The sequence below is a fragment of the Pleurodeles waltl genome, chromosome 1_2, assembly GCF_031143425.1.
Source record: "Pleurodeles waltl isolate 20211129_DDA chromosome 1_2, aPleWal1.hap1.20221129, whole genome shotgun sequence".
In the NCBI taxonomy this organism is placed as follows: domain Eukaryota; kingdom Metazoa; phylum Chordata; class Amphibia; order Caudata; family Salamandridae; genus Pleurodeles; species Pleurodeles waltl.
Window position 1 is genome coordinate 162,534,630 of NC_090437.1, and position 18,767 is coordinate 162,553,396.

Sequence of the window (18,767 nt, forward strand, 5' to 3'; positions counted from 1 at the left end):
GTCCTGTGCCCCTCCCCCCAGCCTTGTGTGGGGTCGGCCGTGGGCCAGGCCCTGCGCCTAAGCCCCCTGTACCCAAGCCGTGCACAGCAGGGGGTTGGGCGCAGAATCTGGGTGTCAATTTAGGTAAAACAGACCTATTGACTTTGTCAAAGGGTCAGAGCACCAAAATATAAAAAGTGGACATATTGGCTAAATAAATATATTTTTATTACTGTGTAGCAATGCTTAGTAAAAATAATTAGCATGAAAAATATACTAACGTTTTAATAAAAAACTATCACCATGACTTTGAGTTGTTTATTTTTTACATTTTTCAAGGCACTTAATGCAGCTATAAAACTCACCACAAGGTGGTTCTGCACTCCTGGTGAAGAGCAAAGAGATCTAGTTCAGAGTGCTGTTACAAAATACAGCAAGCTCTCCTCGGGTCATGGATTTAATGACCCAGGAGACAAACCATTTTTTTCTAATGTTGATTGGAGGCTGCATAACTCTCTGCAGCACCTCACAACATTAAAAAAATGGTAGTGCTCCTGCCTCTTCTTGGGGCAGCACTAGTTGGAAAATATCTTTCAAACTGCCGTAGGGCATTATGGGGCTTTCCTTTGTAGTAGCGGTGAACAATAAATGAGGAGCTCTGGCCACCCATTTATTATTCACTTCTTTCATTACTTTGTATTTTTTGTGGATGTCCCAGGCCCTCATTACAACCCTGGCGGTAAATCCTGCTTACCGCCATGCTGAAGGCCGCCAACATACCGTGGCCGCGGTGGAAATCCGCTACAGGTATTACGACCCACATCTCTTAATCCGCCACAATACAGACACCCACACAAGTCCGCCACACCAAAGGTCAGTGATAAACTGGAGATTGCAAAACCTACACCGTCATGCTAACAGAACTACGCCCACAGTATCACGACCCACGAATCAATGTGGCGGTCTTTCAACCGCGGTAATCCATTGGCGGTACACACTGCCGCGCTCAAAATACACACACATTTACAAAACACAACCACATTGGACAATTCCAAATACACACACCTGATGCACATACACACACCACACACACCACACCCACACACCCACAACACTATAAAACACACACCTACATTACCCACAACCCCTTACAACGACATTTTTTTGAAGTCGCACAGAGAGAGAGAATAGCAAACACACCACCAGCATCCACACGCACACAACACCATCACTCATACAACATCCACGCACCTCAAAGAACACACACCAACACAACACATCACACAGCACAACAAACAGCACCTCACACATCACCCACACCACATTTTGGCACCCCAAAGACACCCCAGGTTTTCTGAGGAGGAGCTCAGGGTCATGGTGGAGGAAATCATCCAGGTCGAGCCACATCTTTTCAGATCACAGGTGCAGCAGACCTCCATTGCTAGGAAGATGGAGCTATGGCGGAGAATCGTCGACAGGGTCAACGCAGTGGGACAGCACCCCAGAACACGGGATGACATCAGGAAGAGGTGGAATGACCTACGTGGGAAGGTGCGTTCTGTGGTATCCAGACACCAGGAAGCAGTACAGAGGACTGGCGGCGGACCCCCACCTCCTCCCCCACAACTAACAACTAACAACATGGGAGGAGCAAGTCTTGGCAATCATGCATCCTGAGGGCCTGGCCGGGGTAGGAGGAGGAGTGGACTCTGGTAAGGCAAATCTTTACTACCTTATCCCCCCACTCTACCTGCATGCCATCACATACCCACCCTCACCCTCACCCCCATCACTCCAACACCTCACATATACCCCACAATCACAACCCACCCATCCCAATACCAAGCCCTGCATGCAACACCTACGCATGCAAAGCCAGGTTGTGCAACATACAGCAGGCCACGATGATCTGGCACACCTTCCTGGGTGAGTAGTATAGGGAGCCACCTGTCAGATGGAGGCACCGGAATCTGGCCTTCAGGAGGCCGAAGGTGCACTCTATTATCCTCCTATTTCACCCATGTGCCTCATTGTAGCGTTCCTCTGCCCTTGTCCATGGATTCCTCACTGGGGTCAGTAGCTATGACAGGTTGGGGTAACCAGAGTCACCTGCAAATATCGAGAGACAACTGTTAAACATACTCCAACCCTTAGGGACTGTCCCTTTCCCAGACAACTATGTCAACTGTGTTGGGACCTTGGGCTCACCTATTAGCCACACGCGGTGCCTCTGGAGTTGCCCCATCACATAAGGGATGCTGCTATTCCTCAAAATGTAAGCGTCATGCACTGAGCCAGGATACTTGGCATTCACATGGGAGATGTACTGGTCTGCCAAACACACCATCTGCACATTCATAGAATGGTAGCTTTTGCAGTTTCTGTACACCTGTTCATTCCTGCGGGGGGGGACAAATGCCACATGTGTACCATCAATGGCACCAGTGATGTTGGGGATATGTCCCAGGTCGTAGAAGTCACCTTTCACTGTGGGCAAATCATCCTCCTGAGGGAAAACGATGTAGCTGCGCATGTGTTTCAGCAGGGCGGACAACACTCTGGACAACACGTTAGAGAACATTGGCTGTGACATCCCTGATGCCATGGCCACTGTTGTTTGAAAAGACCCACTGGCCAGGAAATGGAGTACTGACAGGACCTGCACTAGAGGGGGGATTCTTGTGGGATGGTAGATAGCTGACATCAGGTCTGGCTCCAAATGGGCACACAGTTCATGGATTGTGGCACGATCAAGTCTGTAGGTGATAATGATGTGTCTGTCTTCCATGGTCCACAGGTCCACCAGGGGTCTGTATACCGTAGGATGACGCCATCTCATCACCTGCCCCAGCGGAAGTGCCCTATGGAGTAGAAGGGTGAGCAGAGGGTCATACACCACATAGGTTTCACAAGGGTGTTTAGAACAAGTGTGATGTCATAGTTGTGTTGCGCTGTCTGTCCGTATTCCTGCCCAAAAGTGCTGTGACGCAGTTATTTGCAATGCCATGTGCCCTCCTGAAATGGCAGCTGCCTGACCTGTAAGTAGGGACAAGGGGAAATGGGGTTAAATGTGCTGGCATTGTGCAGCGTTGCAGTAGGCGGTCGAAGACCGGGGCGCAATTGGTTATCATTGGGCCCTATGGGTTCCAGGAGCCAATGGCGATGTATGCCGGCGGTGACGGTACGCACCGCCGCGGACGTGACTGCCATTTTCTATCTGTTCACTCACTTGATACCTGACCTTCAACAGTAGAGGACCTACACTGCAAGTGCTGCTGTGGCCTGAGTCTGGAAAAGACAATGGTTACAGTGTCTGGGGAAAGGGCCCCTGCCTTCACCGCAGAGAATTTGGACAAGCTGGTGGATGGGTCCTCCCCCAGTACACGCTACTCTACGGTCCTCCAGACAAACAGGTGAGTACACTGTGAGCATGATGCATGGCACATGAATGTATGGAGTGGCGTGGATGGAAGATACGAGGAGGGGGCAGTGGCCAGCATGTGAGGATGGTGAGTGTATGTTTTTCAGGGCCAGGGCGGGAGGTTTGTGGCCAATGAGTAAGAAGAACCAGACGGGGGAGTAACATCCATTCTTACTTCACTTTTCCTCTAGGTCAGCGCCCACCAAAAGAAGGGTATTTGGTGTGCCATCGCCAAGGATGTGCGGACCCTGGGGGTCTACCATGGATGGAGCACCCACTGCGGCAAAAGATGGGAGAACCTGCGCCGCTGGACCGAGAAGACGGCGGAGGCCCAGCTTGGGATGGCCTTCCAACGTGGAAGGGGTGCCCATCGCACCATGACCCCCCTGATGTACCGGATCCTGGCAGTGGCATATCCTGAGTTGGATGGGCGCTTGAGGGCATCCCAGCAGCCACAAGGGGGTGAGTACAGTCACATTCAGTTGACTCTGCACGCATTATGAGGTTTCTGGGTGGGGCAAGTGGGCTGTGGGTTCCCCTAGACCAGGGCAAACGCACCAAGGTAGATCCATTGTTTGGCAGGCTCAGTGGCACTCCAAACCCAAAAGTGGTAGTGGCTCTCTACACCTAGTCAGGCCCCTGTGGGTTCCAGCTGTGCATCAAATGGGTCTAGACAGAGTCTCCCATGAGCATGTGCCTTTGCCCTGATTTGTTAGTGCATGGGCTAGTGCATAGGGCTGCTCCCTGTGTGTTGTGTCCGCCAACGGTAGTGGTGTTGCAGGCATTGACCATGTGTCTCTTCTGTCTTTCCTCCCCTTTTTGTTTTGTCAATCTGTCCTTGTGTGCATTAGCATCATCTGGCAGAGGAGCATTGGCACCGGAGCAGGAGGGAGCTGCAACCCACATGGCCCCAGAGGGTGAATTTACAGAGTCTGAAGGCACCAGTGGGACGGAGGGCGAGGGGAGCTCCAGGACGGGGACAGGAGGAGGCTCCAGCGACAGCGACTCCTCCTCTGATGGGAGCTCCCTTGCGGGGGCGGGCACCTCTGTGCCCACCGCATCAACAGGTACAGCTGCCACCCCCCCTACCAGCACCGCCCTCCCATCAGCCTCTCAGCGTGTTTCCCGTGCCCGCTCACCCAGTAGGGTGGGCATCTCCTTTGCCCCAGGCACCTCAGGCCCTGCCCCAGTCAGCCCTGCTGCCCTCAGTGAGGAGGTTATTGACCTCCTGAGATCCCTCACTGTTGGGCAATCAACCATCTTGAATGCAATCCAGGGTTGAGAGGCATTTGCAACAAACAAATGCATACCTGGAGGGCATTCATTCTGGCGTGGCAGCCCAACAGAGAACATTTCAGGCTCTGGCCTCAGCACTGATGGCAGCCATTGTCCCTGTGTCCAGCTTCCAACCTCCAACTTCCACTACCCAGACCCAATCCCCTCTACCTCAGCCTCTCCCAAGCACACCATCAGACCAGCATGCACACTCATCAACACACAAGAGTGGACATGGCAAACATAGAGGGTCATTCTGCGGGAACCGCCAAATGGCCGCTCCGCGGTCCCGCTTAGCCAGCGGGCGCCCGCCAAAGGAGCGCCTGCCGGCCCAGCGGGAAAGGCCCTGCAACATAGAAGCCGGCTCCGAATGGAGCCGGCGGTGTTGCAGGGGTGCGACGGGTGCAGTTGCACCCGCCGCGATTTTCACTGTCTGCTAAGCAGACAGTGAAAATCATGCTGGGGCCCTGTTAGGGGGCCCCTGCACTGCCCATGCCAGTGGCATGGGCAGTGCAGGGGCCCCCCAGGGGCCCCACAACACCCGTTCCCGCCATCCTGTTCCTGGCGGTCAAAACCGCCAGAAACAGGCTGGCGGGAAGGGGGTCAGAATCCCAAGCAGCGCCGCCATGGAGGATTCCCCCAGCCGGGGCTAATCCGGCGGGAAACCGCCGGACCGGGCTGGGCGACCGCGGCTTTACAGCCGCGGTCGGAATTCCACATGAAGCACCGCCAGCCTGTTGGCGGTGCTTCCGTGGACAGCCACCCTGGCGGTCATAGACCGCCAGGGTTGGAATGAGGCCCATAAGCACCACACATCCCACAGGCACTCACACAAGCACCATCCCCATGCAGACACGCCAACATCCACTGCCTCCACTGTGTCCCCCTCCTCCACGTCCTCCTCCTCCCTCCCAGTCTCGTCTCCACTCACACCTGCATGCACTACATCCTCAGCCACTACCTCCATCACCAGCACGTCCATCACCACACACCGCTCACGTGCAATCACCACCCCCACTACCATTTGCACGTCCCCTGTGTCCTCTCCCAGTGTGTCTGTGAGCCCTCCTCCCAAAGTACACAAATGCAGGCACACACCCACTCAACAGCCATCCACCTCACAACAGCCTCCAGGCCAATCACCTTCACCCACACTCAACAGATGTACACCTCCTACAACCATTACCTCTTCCTCCACTCCCAAACCCCCTCCATCTTCCCGTCCTAGTCTGTCTAAAAAACAGTTCCTGGCTAACACTGACCTCTTCCCTACACCCCCCGCCATTCCCCTAGGGCCAGGATGTCCAGATCCCTGCCCGGCACCTCAGCCACCAAATTCTCCAGCACTGTGGTCCCTGCAAGTCCAGTAACATCGTGGGCGGCACCCAGCAGGCCTGCCAATGTGCCACCTAGCGAGGCCACGGATCACCCTATTCCGCCACCTGCCAAGGTGAAGAAGGGACCCACATGCCGTACGGAAAAGCCACACCAACCACCCAGCAAAGCCTCCTCCAAGACAAAAGGGGACAGTGCCAAGGTCCCTGCGGCGACTTCTAAGGTGGGGAAGGGACATAAGGCTAAAGGGAAGTCAGCTCAGGGCACGGAGCCTCCGGCTGAGGGACTGGTGTCTCCCCTTCTTGCCAAACAGAACAGCAACCTGTACGGCGGTGGACTCCGCCACATGCACCGCCACCTGCACTGCCACCTGCACCGCCACCTGCACGTTTGCTGCCTCAGCAACAGTCCCCAGCATCATCCCCAGTGGGCAGCCGTCCGAGGCTGCAGGAGACGTCCTGCTGTCTCCCTCCACAGGTGCTGACACATGCACCACCGGCAGCTTCTCTGCCACAGACACTGCCGCAACCACCCCCACCTGCCCCGCGATGTGCACAGACAGTGCGACCACAACTGACATGGACAACATTCCCAGTGGGCAGCCGTCCAAGGCTGCAGGAGACGTCTTGGACCCTGCACAGAGTACATGAGGCACCACAACCAGCACTGTTAGTACCAGCAGTTGGCAGGCAAAGTTGCAGCAGGGTGGAGTGTGTCTCTGACTCCATGGAGTATCATGCTACCTGTTCCCAGGAAATCTCATGGCTCTGACACCCATGTGCCGTAATGGGAACTGCCACACACCATGTGAAGCACTCTGGGCACCAAGCCCCCTCCAGAACCAGTGGCGAACAGCATCCACTACCCCAGTCCTTGCCAGGATGAAGCACTCTGGGCACTAAGCCCCCTCCAGAACCAGTGGAGAACAGCATCCACTCACCCAGCCCTTGGCAGGATGAAGCACTCTGGGCACTAAGCCCCCTCCAGAACCAGTGGGGAACAGCATCCACTCACCGAGTCCTTGGAGGATGAAGCACTCTGGGCACCATGCCGCCTCCGGAACCAGTGGAGAACAGCATCCACTTGACAGACTGTGGCCGTGAACTCCCCAGGATAATTCATTGGGCAAACCACCCACTTGAGAGACTTGAGAGACTGAGGCTTTGTACTCCCCAGGATAATTTAGTGGTCAAACCACCCACTTGAGAGAGTTGTGAGACTGTGGCTTTGCACTCCCCAGGATAATTCAGTGGACAAACCACCCACTTGAGAGACTTGTGAGACTGTGGCTTTGCACTCCCCAGGATAATTCAGAGGGCAAACCACCCACCTGAGAAACTAGAGAGACTGAGGCTTTGCACTCCCCAGGATAATTCAGTGGGCAAACCACCCACTTGAGAGACTTGAGAGACTGAGGCTTTGCACTCCCCAGGATAATTCAGTGGGCAAACCACCCACTTGAGAGACTGTGGCTTTGCACTCCCCAGGATAATTCAGTGGACAAACCACCCACTTGAGAGACTTGAGAGACTGTGGCTTTGCACTCCCCAGGATAATTCAGAGGGCAAACCACCCACCTGAGAGACTAGAGAGACTGAGGCTTTGCACTCCCCAGGATAATTCAGTGGGCAAACCACCCACTTGAGAGACTTGAGAGACTGTGGCTTTGCACTCCCCAGGAGCAATCTGTGGGCATGGAGCCCCATCGTGGAGCAGTGGCGTCGTCCCATCATCTGGCTTGCCTGTTTATTTTCGAACTGATGCACCAGAAGTGCTCTCTCCATTTAGAGGCAGGTATCATGTGTGGGCTTTGCCCATGCATTTTGGGACCACTGGTCCACGGACAATGATTGGAACACTATCCGGACTTGTGTAGTTGCTGTACATATTTGTATATAATGATCTGTTATGGACCTGTTTCCATATCTGAATTTTCGATTATTACACTTGTTACAATCATTTCCTTTTGTCTTTCCATTCTTCCAAAGGGTTACGGTGTGTAAATGTAATGTTGCTGCATGTATTTGTGTGAATGGTGTTGTGGGTGAGGGTGGGGGTGTTGCGTGTTGCGTGTGTGCGTCACTCTCTTTTTCCTCCCGCCCCCTCCCCTGTGTGCTAGATGCAGTACTCACTGTGGTCGTCGCCGCTGTCTTTGCTGCTCCTGGTAGGAGAGGAGGTAAACCAACATTGGTAGCACCTTTAACTCGGGCTCCATGGCGTCCTGGTTCCTCGTAGGGTGTCGAGAGGTGAGTGGTTTCCCTTCTGTGTACAGTTTCCGCCATGCTTTTGATGGCGTTGGTACCGCCCCTGGAAAGGTGGTGGATTGGTGCCTTGTAATACAGTGGGCGGTACATTGTCCTCTGCCTGTCTGTTGGCGGTTACCGGCGCGGTGTTTCCGCCATGGTCGTAATTCCAATTTTTTTCCGCCGGCCTGTTGGCGGTATTTCCGCTGCTTTAACACCGACCGCCAGGGTTGTAATGAGGGCCTCAGTGTTTTTTTTTCTTTGGGGGTTGGGTGGGAGCCCCATTACCAATGCAGCCAGCATCCTTTTATTTTATTTTTTTGTGTGGTGCCCCAGTGCCAACCATGCCTCTTAGAGGCCTTGGAAGGGGGCCATGCAACTCTCCTCTCCCCCTAAATAATAAATGTGATGGCTTCCCAAGCCCTGACCCACCTCGGGGGAGGAGATAATAGCATGGAAGCCTGTGTATATTTTTAAAACTGTACTGCAACTTTATGGCAAAATTAAACAAAAAATGTTTTTGGCCCCCAGGAGGGGACCACCGCCACTATGCCTAAGTGGGTAGGGTACCTACTCCCTGCCCCCTTATGTTTTTTTTTTTACCTCAAGAGCAAGACCTGAGTCCTAAGAAGGGCTGCCTCCACATCATTATTGATGTGGTGGCAGGCAATCAGATCTCAGCTTCAGATCTGTTGGGCCCCCTGATCCTCTTTGGTGTTCAATATACAAAGTTTTTGAGCCCTAATTGCTCAAAAACTACTAAACACACATATATATATATATATATATACCAAATTAAAAAAGCAAGCTTTCTGGACTAACATCTACATTTCTGCTAAACTTGATGAACATCTGTTCAGCCATTTGGGCTACAGCTGTGTCCAAAGTTCCTTTGGAAAAATGAATGGAGAAAACATGTTGTGGGACCGCTCCTTCTCCTCAGCCCCTGCTTCATGGTTAACCCCCAAACTTTCCAGGAAGGAGCTAAGATGAAAGACATTTTTTGAAGATTCATCAAACTGCGTCAAAGTTATTAAGAACATTAACAATGTTTTTTCTATGGAACACAATCCTATATATATATATATATATATATATATATATATACATACATATATATGTGGGTGTGTGTGTGTGTGTGTTTGTGTGTATATGTGTGTGTAATAATCACATCTCTTCACATTTTTCTTATACAAGTCATACAATGCACCTCCTAGACCACTTCTCAAAACAATGTATTTTTCTTTGAATCATAAAAGTATTTTGTATTTAACTCTGAAGAGGCTGATCTAATATTTTAATCCATTAGATAAATATGCCAATAGGCTAATTATCCAGGTGTACTGACCAGTCAACCGAAATAAATATGGCATGTATACTGTATAAAGCATATATGGTTTATTTTATTATGTTAGCTCTCATTCCATGTAAGGGCTTCCTATTTCTATTTCAATCATAGGAATATCTGCAGTATTTGTACTGTGTCTATCAAGAAGAACTTACTCATCAGTAGCATTTTCCAAGTGTCAAACCTTATCAGGGAAATAAGTAAACTAAATCCTCAGGAAATAGGAGAGTAAATTTATCAGTATCGCTCAAGCAAAATGTCAGCATACTTGTATATTACATTTTTCTACCCTACCAAGAGTGCCAAAGTTCACAATTGTTTTATTTATTTTTTTCTATTTTTTAAAAAAATCAATAGAGTAGGACAGCCTGGAAGATTAATCATGCTACAACAATTTTTATAATAAGAACCTTCATTTTTAACTATACCCATTATTATTTTTTTATTTGAGAAACTTGACATTCCTTGAAATTGGGCATGGCAGTTCCATGCCAAGAGTCTGATGTGGCAGTGTTTTGTAATGGAAATGATAAACAGTCAGGGGAGGGACATCCTGTATGAATGGATTTGTGCTTGTTGAAAGGCTTAGGCCCTCATATTGAACCTGGCGTTCTGGACCTCCATGCTGGAGGTGGTGATAATTGCCATCAACGGCATGGCGGTCCAGACCGCCATATAATGTATGTGGCCGAACCATTACCGATGAAATGCCGCCACGGCCAGGCTCCTGCCACCAGGCAGCCTGTCGGCGTTTCTGATCCGACTGGGCAGCGCGGCCCACCGGATAAGGGAAAGCCTGGTGGAATGAGTGACTCGGGGTCCCCCTGGGGGCCCCTGCATTGCCTATGCACTTGGCATGGGCAGTGCGGGGGCCCCCATGCACAGCCCCGTCACGCATTTCACTGCCAGATTTACGGGCATGAAATGTGCGACAGGTGCTGCTGCACCTGCTGCACTGCTGCATTGCCGCCAGCTCCAGTTGGAGCTGGCGTCATTGTTCAGGCCCTGCTTCCAGCTGGGCTAGCTGGCAGAAACACTGTTTCTGCCCGCCTGCCAGCCCAGCTGGATGTATACTATGTGGCCGGTGAGGTGTTCTGCCCGCTGGCGGTCTTCTGTTGACTGTCAGCGCCGATCTCGGCATCGTAATGACCCCCTTAGTATTGTTGTTCCTAAAAGACAATATTGTCTTTGGAGCAAATGTGTTCTTGGTGCCTCAGTAACACTGCTGATGTTTTCTTCTGCTCCAAGGTCCAGGATTTCAATGCTTTGTAGTCAGCTGCATTAGTGAAGATAAATTGTTAACCCATAAAACTATAAACCTTTAGACCTGTAGAAAGCTGGCTCTCTATGTAATGTGCAAAGCCAGGCACACTGTGCAGGGACTCCAGGCAACCCCACATTGGTTTACAGGGGTATAAACTAGACCACCTAGTGCTCTAATTTTGATGGTTGCTTGGTTGAGCAGTTAGGGCAATCCGGGGGAAGTGCAAAGCATTTGCAATACTCACAGCATCAGTCTCATAATGCACACGCTCAAAGGAATAACTCAAGACCAATTTATTTAAAAAAAATCGGATTTTTATATACATTTTAAAACCAAGATCATCAGAATTGGTTAAGTACTTTTCGAGATATGATTCTTTAAAGTTCAATAAAGTTAGTCTTTCTGTGCGTAATTACGCACCATGGGAATCAATGGAAGATGACCTTTAAGAATACATAGTAAATTACACAGTTGGTTTACTGAGTTCTTCTTTTGCATGTTGGTTGAGGTCATCGGTGGGCATGCTGTGCCACCTGGAGAAGTTTGGGTGGCTGTGGGTTCCAGCGGTAGCAGTGGGAGAATGTCTCTGGAGCTGGTGCAGGGCCACTGCGAGGGGCCACTTGGAAAAGCACTGACAGGTAAATTTAGAGGTGAATCATGGGGGTCCCCTTAGAGTGCTGAGGTCGCAAGGGGTGGGGGACCTTTAGGGTGCAGCAGGCTTTTAGTTGCAGGGCACAGGGAGGCCGGATGCATAGCGAATTGGTGAGCCAAGAACTGTGCAAAGATGCCATCAGAAGCAGGAGGTAGACTGGGTCAAGAGTCGTTTGCAGGACAACTTTGGCACTATGGTGGGAGGTCCAGGTAGTTTCTAAAGTCCCATGACTGGGGCTTCCTCTTGGTCTTTTTTCAGCCCCGGGCAGACTGTCCTTTCTGATGTCCAATGTGGGATGACCAATACCCCAGGTATTGGCACGGTTTGGCTGCTGGAGGTCGCTGTGCCACCAATCTTGGCATGCTGGCAGGGTTTGTCCTCCTGGTTGTTGGGATCTAGTTTGGTCCAACTGCAGCATCTGGGTCGGGAGTTAGTAGCTGGTCAGTGAAGACACCCTCACTGGCTTGCCGGTTTCTCTGTAGTTTTAGAGTGGTACCTCCACTCATGAGGGAGTTCTCTGGTGATTTGCGAAGCCTGGAGGTCCTCTGGGGTTTTTGTAGAGTTGTTCAGTTGTCCAGCAGCTCCTCAGCTGCGATTGTCGAGTCCTGGATGCAGCTGGCAGGGTTTGGCACCTTTTCTTTGATGGCAGGTCCACAGTTTTCGGGCTTCAGATCTTCTTGGTGCTGGTCTTCTTTTGTCCATTGAATCTGAGTTCTTAGTCTTGGGCTGCCCACTAAATACTGTATTTAGCGGGCGGTTTAGGGGGAACATGGTAGTGACCAATGGCTACACCGACTAAGTGACTACTTCCGGTGGGCAGAGGTCACATCCCTACACCTAATTGGCTATTTTCCTTCCATCCAAGAAGGAGGAAAATGAAATGGAGAGTCCACCTCGCAAGAAAAAACCTTAGGGGTGGGCATTCTAGGTAGGGCCACTCACCCTGTCCTAGGTTTAAATGTCCTGCTGTTGCTCCTGCTAAAAGTGGGGGGTTGCAACAGGGCAGCCCTCTGCTACTAGTAGCAGGCCTGGAGGTCAAGTTTAAAAGGCGGCAAGCCCTTTGAAGCTTGCCAACAGGGAGGTGCACATTCCTGATGGAAGGGGTGTTAGCACCTCCACCCAGGAAGGGCTTTGCCTTGTACCCTGGAGTGCTGTGCACCTCACCCCAAGGGTACAGACAAGTGTCTGGAAGTAGCAGGCAGGCTGGTTAAGACTAGTCAGCAACTATGCCATGGTGGTTAGTTTTTGCAAGGGAGACCTCTAAGGTGACTCTTGGGTATATTTGATTTTTTTTAAATCCAACACTGGTACCAGTTTGGATTTATCATTCTGAGTTGTTTGATACCAAGGGTTCAGAGTGGCCATCATGTAGCTGTGAAACTCGTATTGACCAGTGACCAGCACATGTATTAAAATGGCTGCCCTGTTCACTCACCATGTCCCAGGTTTGGCAGGGACACCGTGGGGACATATTGCTCATGCACCTATGCCCTCACATACAGAATGGTGCACCCTGCCTTAGAGCAGGAAGGCCTGCCAAAGGTGTGTTTTACCCAAAGTGCATGCAGTGTATAGTGGACATGGCACACATGCAGAGGTCCATGTCGAGTTTGTGTTTTTGTTTGCACCATGGCACTCAGCCTACACTGCTATGACTGGGTGCATCTGGATGCCTGGCCCTAGAGGGTGGCACAATAAGTGCTGCTGCCCTCAGGGGCCTACCTTTAGTACCTCATTCCCTGGGTACCTAAGTAGCATTTACTAGGGGCTTGTAGTGGCAGCTAAAGGTATTGCCAATAGTGCCAATGCATCGCAACAGTTTAGGGAAACAGCTCTGGCCCAGGTACCCTGGTTAGCAGGGACCCTGGGCACTATGTCTAGACTACATCATACATCAGGCAAAAATTGGGGGTTAACCATGTCAAAAAGAGGCCTCTCCTTACAGGGCCTAGATGTTCTAGAACTCATTGCATTTTTTATAGAACTCAGCTCAGAGATGGATTACAAGCTGCATTCTTCATATTTTTCAAATCTGATGGAATGAGCCCTGCCGTTTTTGCAAATGTTTGTCAGCTTTTAATGTCAGCAGACTATAATTGCTTTGCTCCCTTCTAAGATCAATTGAGATCAATAGAGAACGATGTTGATAGTGTGAATGTTATTGGCTCCTGGTCAACTATGTAGCATTATCTGAACTTTTAGCTGGTCAAGCTGAAATGTAGTACAGGGATAGTACTTGTGAGTGGGGATATCACGTTTTCCGTTGACAACTGCGTGGACTTACAATGCAAGATACAGTTTCAATACTTAGGTTTCCATAAGTGATTTCTTAGTCACAGCTGCCACAGTCTTTTGAAGGATCTGAGACCATGGCTTAAAAGACTAGTGAAATGGAAGTTCAACTGTTGTGTGCTGCATATTCATCCATATATGATGCTCGACTAAGAATTCTGTCTTGCAATCCTGATATTCTTCAGCTCTCTGTCTACCTTTGAAACCATGTTGTATGCATGTAGAGTGTAGATCTTAGATAACAATCATTGAGGGAGTATGTAACTTTATAAGTGTGGGATCCAGTGGTCAGAATTTGTGTGGCAGCATTATAGTTGTTGTGCCCACTGGCCCGCAGATGTTGGTTACCGGCTCTCATGATTTCCAGAAGGATCTGGGGTGGAAGCACAAGGGCCTGAGCCTGCACCACTTCTGTGCACATGCTCAACATGGAAATTTTGTCTCTGAACTGAACAAAAGATGCTGAAATGTATTTTCAATGGATATTCAAAGGACAACATGTGTGTCATTATAGTGGAGTCCTCCTTTTAGAACAGGGCACAGGTACTTTTCTTGCTACTCTATATTTTCACTCTGTGTCTTCTGGGGGGGGCAGGAAAATTGTGGGGGAGCAACATTACTGGTTTATCACCCTGTAATGATAACATTAATTGTTGTACTTGTTCCATTAACTCACCAGTGTAATCAATGGTGTGCAGATAATTTCACATAATGTTTCCACAGGTTTTGTACGGGGGCTGATGTTGGGGATTAAGCTGACCTTCCAACACTGTCTGTCTTGCAGTAGTTCTTGCAGGCTCCTGGAATTGGTCTTGGTTTTGGCACCTGGTTCAGACATTGTGTTTTATTAACTATCTTGCAACAGGACTATGTTTCAGCCACCAAGTTACTTAATTCAGTTTATAACAGCAGCCCTCTTTTCTTCTGTACTTCGCTTTGTTGAGTAACACAAGCGACCATCCTGCTTTCAAAAACAAGGAGTACTAAATATTGTTCCCTTTTTTGGCCCTCTCAGCTCTTTTACTGCTCATGTTAAGAAAGTGAGGGTGTTATTTAAGATACGGTGCACTGGTCTGCCATCTCTCCAGGTAAGGAAGCCCCCCTTCTCTGCCAGCGATGGACCACATGCCGTATTTTAAGTTTCCCCCGTTCTGGTGGGGCATTTCTCACACAAGTACTTCAGCCAACAGAGGAGGTACACTTTCATCAGAAATGTAATGTATGACATGGGCCAGTACTTCACAACAGCCCAATCGGCGTTAATATTGTTTTCAAGAAACAAGCCTCTAAAGCGAAGATTTGTACCTGAGAAACAAAGGCCCTACGTAACTAGTTTTCTCCCTACAAGTGGGACCTCATGATTGCTTTCCTGCACACTTGTGCCATTGTTTGCATGGCTGTCCAAGGCAGGAATTTTTTTTTTCCAAAAGTCTGCAATAAGTGGGTACCAAGTACAGGGAAGTTGCCCTGGACCCTCTGTGGATCCCGAACTTCCGGACTTTTTTGTGTGCTAAATGTGGCTGTCAGGAGGGGACTTCCTCCTTACGGACTAGGTGGTCTCACATACGATATAGTGTCATGCTTCATCATTGGACCACCTAGCCCCATCCAGGTAGGATAGTACTACCTGGACAGACTCAACCTCACCGTTAAAAGAACTCAGAGGGAGTGCAGAGATAAAGATTATCTGGATAGAAGTGGGATCCAGTTGTACTACAGAAAATATAAAATCACCTAATCAGTCACCTGTCTTATATTGCACCTTTATTCGCAGTGACTGTTGGTGAAATTAAAAACAAACAATGGGACGCCTATGTAGGGTAATGACTTGAAGGGTCACCTACTGTTCACTGGCCAACATGGTTCTGCCCACTAACTAGAGCCAAAGAAGGTCTGGGGGCATTCGTCAGGGCCTATGATTCCTAGACTCATGCACTAACGAGTCGTGTGCAGAGGGAATGCATTGAACCCCTACCTTAATTTCACTATGACGATAGGTGGCAATGAGCTACCTTTCCTTGATCTGCGTATTTCCGAGAAGAATGGAACACTAGGCACTGAGGTCTATTACAAACCAACAGACCGTAATAATCTTCTCCAATTTCAGAGTTTCCACCCCAGGTCCCTACGGGAAAACCTACCGGTGGGACAGTTCCTGCGCCCTAGACGAAATTGCTTGGATATAATGGAGTTGTATACCTCAGTAGGATGTGAGCAGATAAGGGTAATGGAAAAAGGGCCTACCTGTGGATCAATTAACCACGAGGGCCTACATATAGAAGAGAAGGATGTTCAATTAAAATATACTGACTACATGTGCTACACAGCAAACCACAGCACACAGAAAAGTGAAAGAGCATGCTCAAACATGCAAATAATCATGCAACATCATTACAAATAGTCACACTAGATGTGGGATATAGTGCCACGGATTGCGTGAGGGAGAAGAAAAGGTAGTCTCTTACCCTGTCACTACAGGGCAATTCGCCCCTGGTCTTCGAGTCATTACTGTAGGAGGCTGGCCTGGTTTGTAGTGGGTAACTTGGGTACTTACACCTTGCACCAGGTCCAGTTATCCATTATTAGTGAATATAGTAGTGTTCTAGCAGCTTAGGTTGATAGAGGTAGCTATAGCAGAGCAGCTTAGGCTGAACTAGGAGATATGCAAAGCTGCTGCAATACCACTTATAGTTACAGAGTACTTATACATAAGTAACAACAATACTTAGGCGGTCACTCTGACGGCGGCGGGTGGCGGTCGCCGCCCGCCATGCGGTCACCGCCAAATGGCCGCTCTGCGGTCAGAAGACCACGGATGCCATCCTGGCTTTCCCGCTGGGCCGGCGGGCGACCGCCAAAAGGCCGCCCTCCGGCCCAGCGGGAAAGACCCTGCAACAAGGAAGCCGGCTCCGAATGGAGCCGGCGGAGTTGCAGGGGTGCGATGGGTGCAGTGGCACCCGTCGCGATTTTCACTGTCTGCAAAGCAGACAGTGAAAATCTTCATGGGGCCCTGTTAGGGGGCCCCTGCACTGCCCATGCCAGTGGCATGGGCAGTGCAGGGGCCCACAGGGGCCCCACGACACCCGTTCCCGCCATCCTGGTTCTGGCAGTGAAAACCGCCAGAAACAGGCTGGCGGGAAGGGGGTCGGAATCCCCATGGCAGCGCCGCAAGCAGCGCCGCCATGGATGATTCCCTGTGCCAGGGGAAAACCGGCGGGAAACCGCCGGTTCCCCTTTTCTGACCACAGCTTTACCACCGCGGTCAGAATAGCCCTAGAAGCACCGCCAGCCTGTTGGCGGTGCTTCCGCTGCCCTGACCGCCAGGGTTGGAATGAGGGCCTTAGTGTTACCAAAAATAAAGATAGTTTATTTGGGTGACACAGTACAAAAAATATCTTAGACACAATACTACTTCTGGAGGTAAGTATTATACACAATATATACACTAGACACCAACAAAAGGTAAGTAATTAGGCATAGGATAGTGCAAACAATAGGAAATGCAATGAATGGGAGAAAATAGGTCTAGGGGCAACACAAACCATATACTAAGGAAGTGGAATGCGAATCATGAATTCCCCCCTAGACAAGTGTGGTATGTAGAGAATTGCTGGGAGAGTAAGAATACAGCAAAGGTAAGTAAATTACCCCACCCCAGAGTCCAGGAAAGTAGGAGTAAAGTACTGCAAGTTTCTTAGGACACACTACAAGTTGTGATTAGAGTTATTGCAAGAACCAAGAAAGTCTGCAAACAACAAATGGGGAATTCCTGGACCTGAAGACCTGCAAAGGAAGGAGACCAAGTCCAGAAGTCAGAAGAAGTTCCAGGAAGGACAGGAGCCCCTGCCAACCCAAAACGGGGTGCAAACGAAGAGTCCCCGGTTGGACGAAGACTGCAGAAATGCACCCAAGGAAGTTGTCAGCGGGTTCCTGTATAATGCACTGGATATCACACAAAGAGATGTTGGATGCAGGCGAGTTTTGGTGCTGGATTCATCCAACAAGTCTTGGGTCTGGCAAAGTCGCATTTTGCATCAAAGTGGCACTGTCTGGACCCAGGAGGGACCTGGGGGCCTCACCTCTGCATGAGGAGGAAGTGGGATCTCTCAGCACTTCAGAGAGCCCTCAGTCGACTAGACAGCACCCACTGGAGTCCCAGGACACAGGGACAAAGGAGTTGCAAAATGCAGTTGGTGCAGCACTACAAAGGAGGGTCCCACGCCACCGGAGGTCAACTCAGCGAGTTGAGCATCGCAGGATAGAGTGCTGAGGACCTGGGCCAGGCTGTGCACAAAGGAGTTTTGCAAATAGTGCACAGAGGCCTCAGGAGGTGAAGAAGATGCAGTGTACAGGGGTACTATCATACTCAGGGAAGGCAAGCTCTTACCTCCTCCAAATTGGACAGCAGGACCTCAGGACAGCCTGTGTCAAAGAGGTCCACCACCTGGGTTCCAAGGAGCAAGCTCTTTGCCAGGAGAGTAGTCCAAGAGAACCAGTCGTCAACATAGAAGGTGCCTACAAGAGCAGGTAAGTGCCTCCGTCACTCCACAGGAGATTTCTTTGGTCCTTCTGGTACAGGGTGAAGACACCAGAGAGTGCACACCATGGAAACTGTTGCAGTTGCTGGCTGGAGCTGAAGTTGCAGAGGAAAAGTAGCCCTTCTGGATACTTTGTTGCTGTTAAAGTGGTTCCTGGAGCAGTCTGCGGTCGATCTGAGGTCAAAGGATGAAGTAGTAGTTGCAGAGGATTCCTGCTGGAAACCTTCAAGTAGAATCTGAAGAGAAACCCACAGGAGAGACCCTAAATAGCCCTGAGAGGGGGATTGGCTACCTTATCAGGTATGGACCTATCAGGAGGGGTCTCAGACGTCACATGCTGGCACTGGCCACTCAGAGGCCTCCAGAGTGTCCTCACACCTTGGAAAACAAGATGGCTGAAGTCTGGGACACACTGGAGGA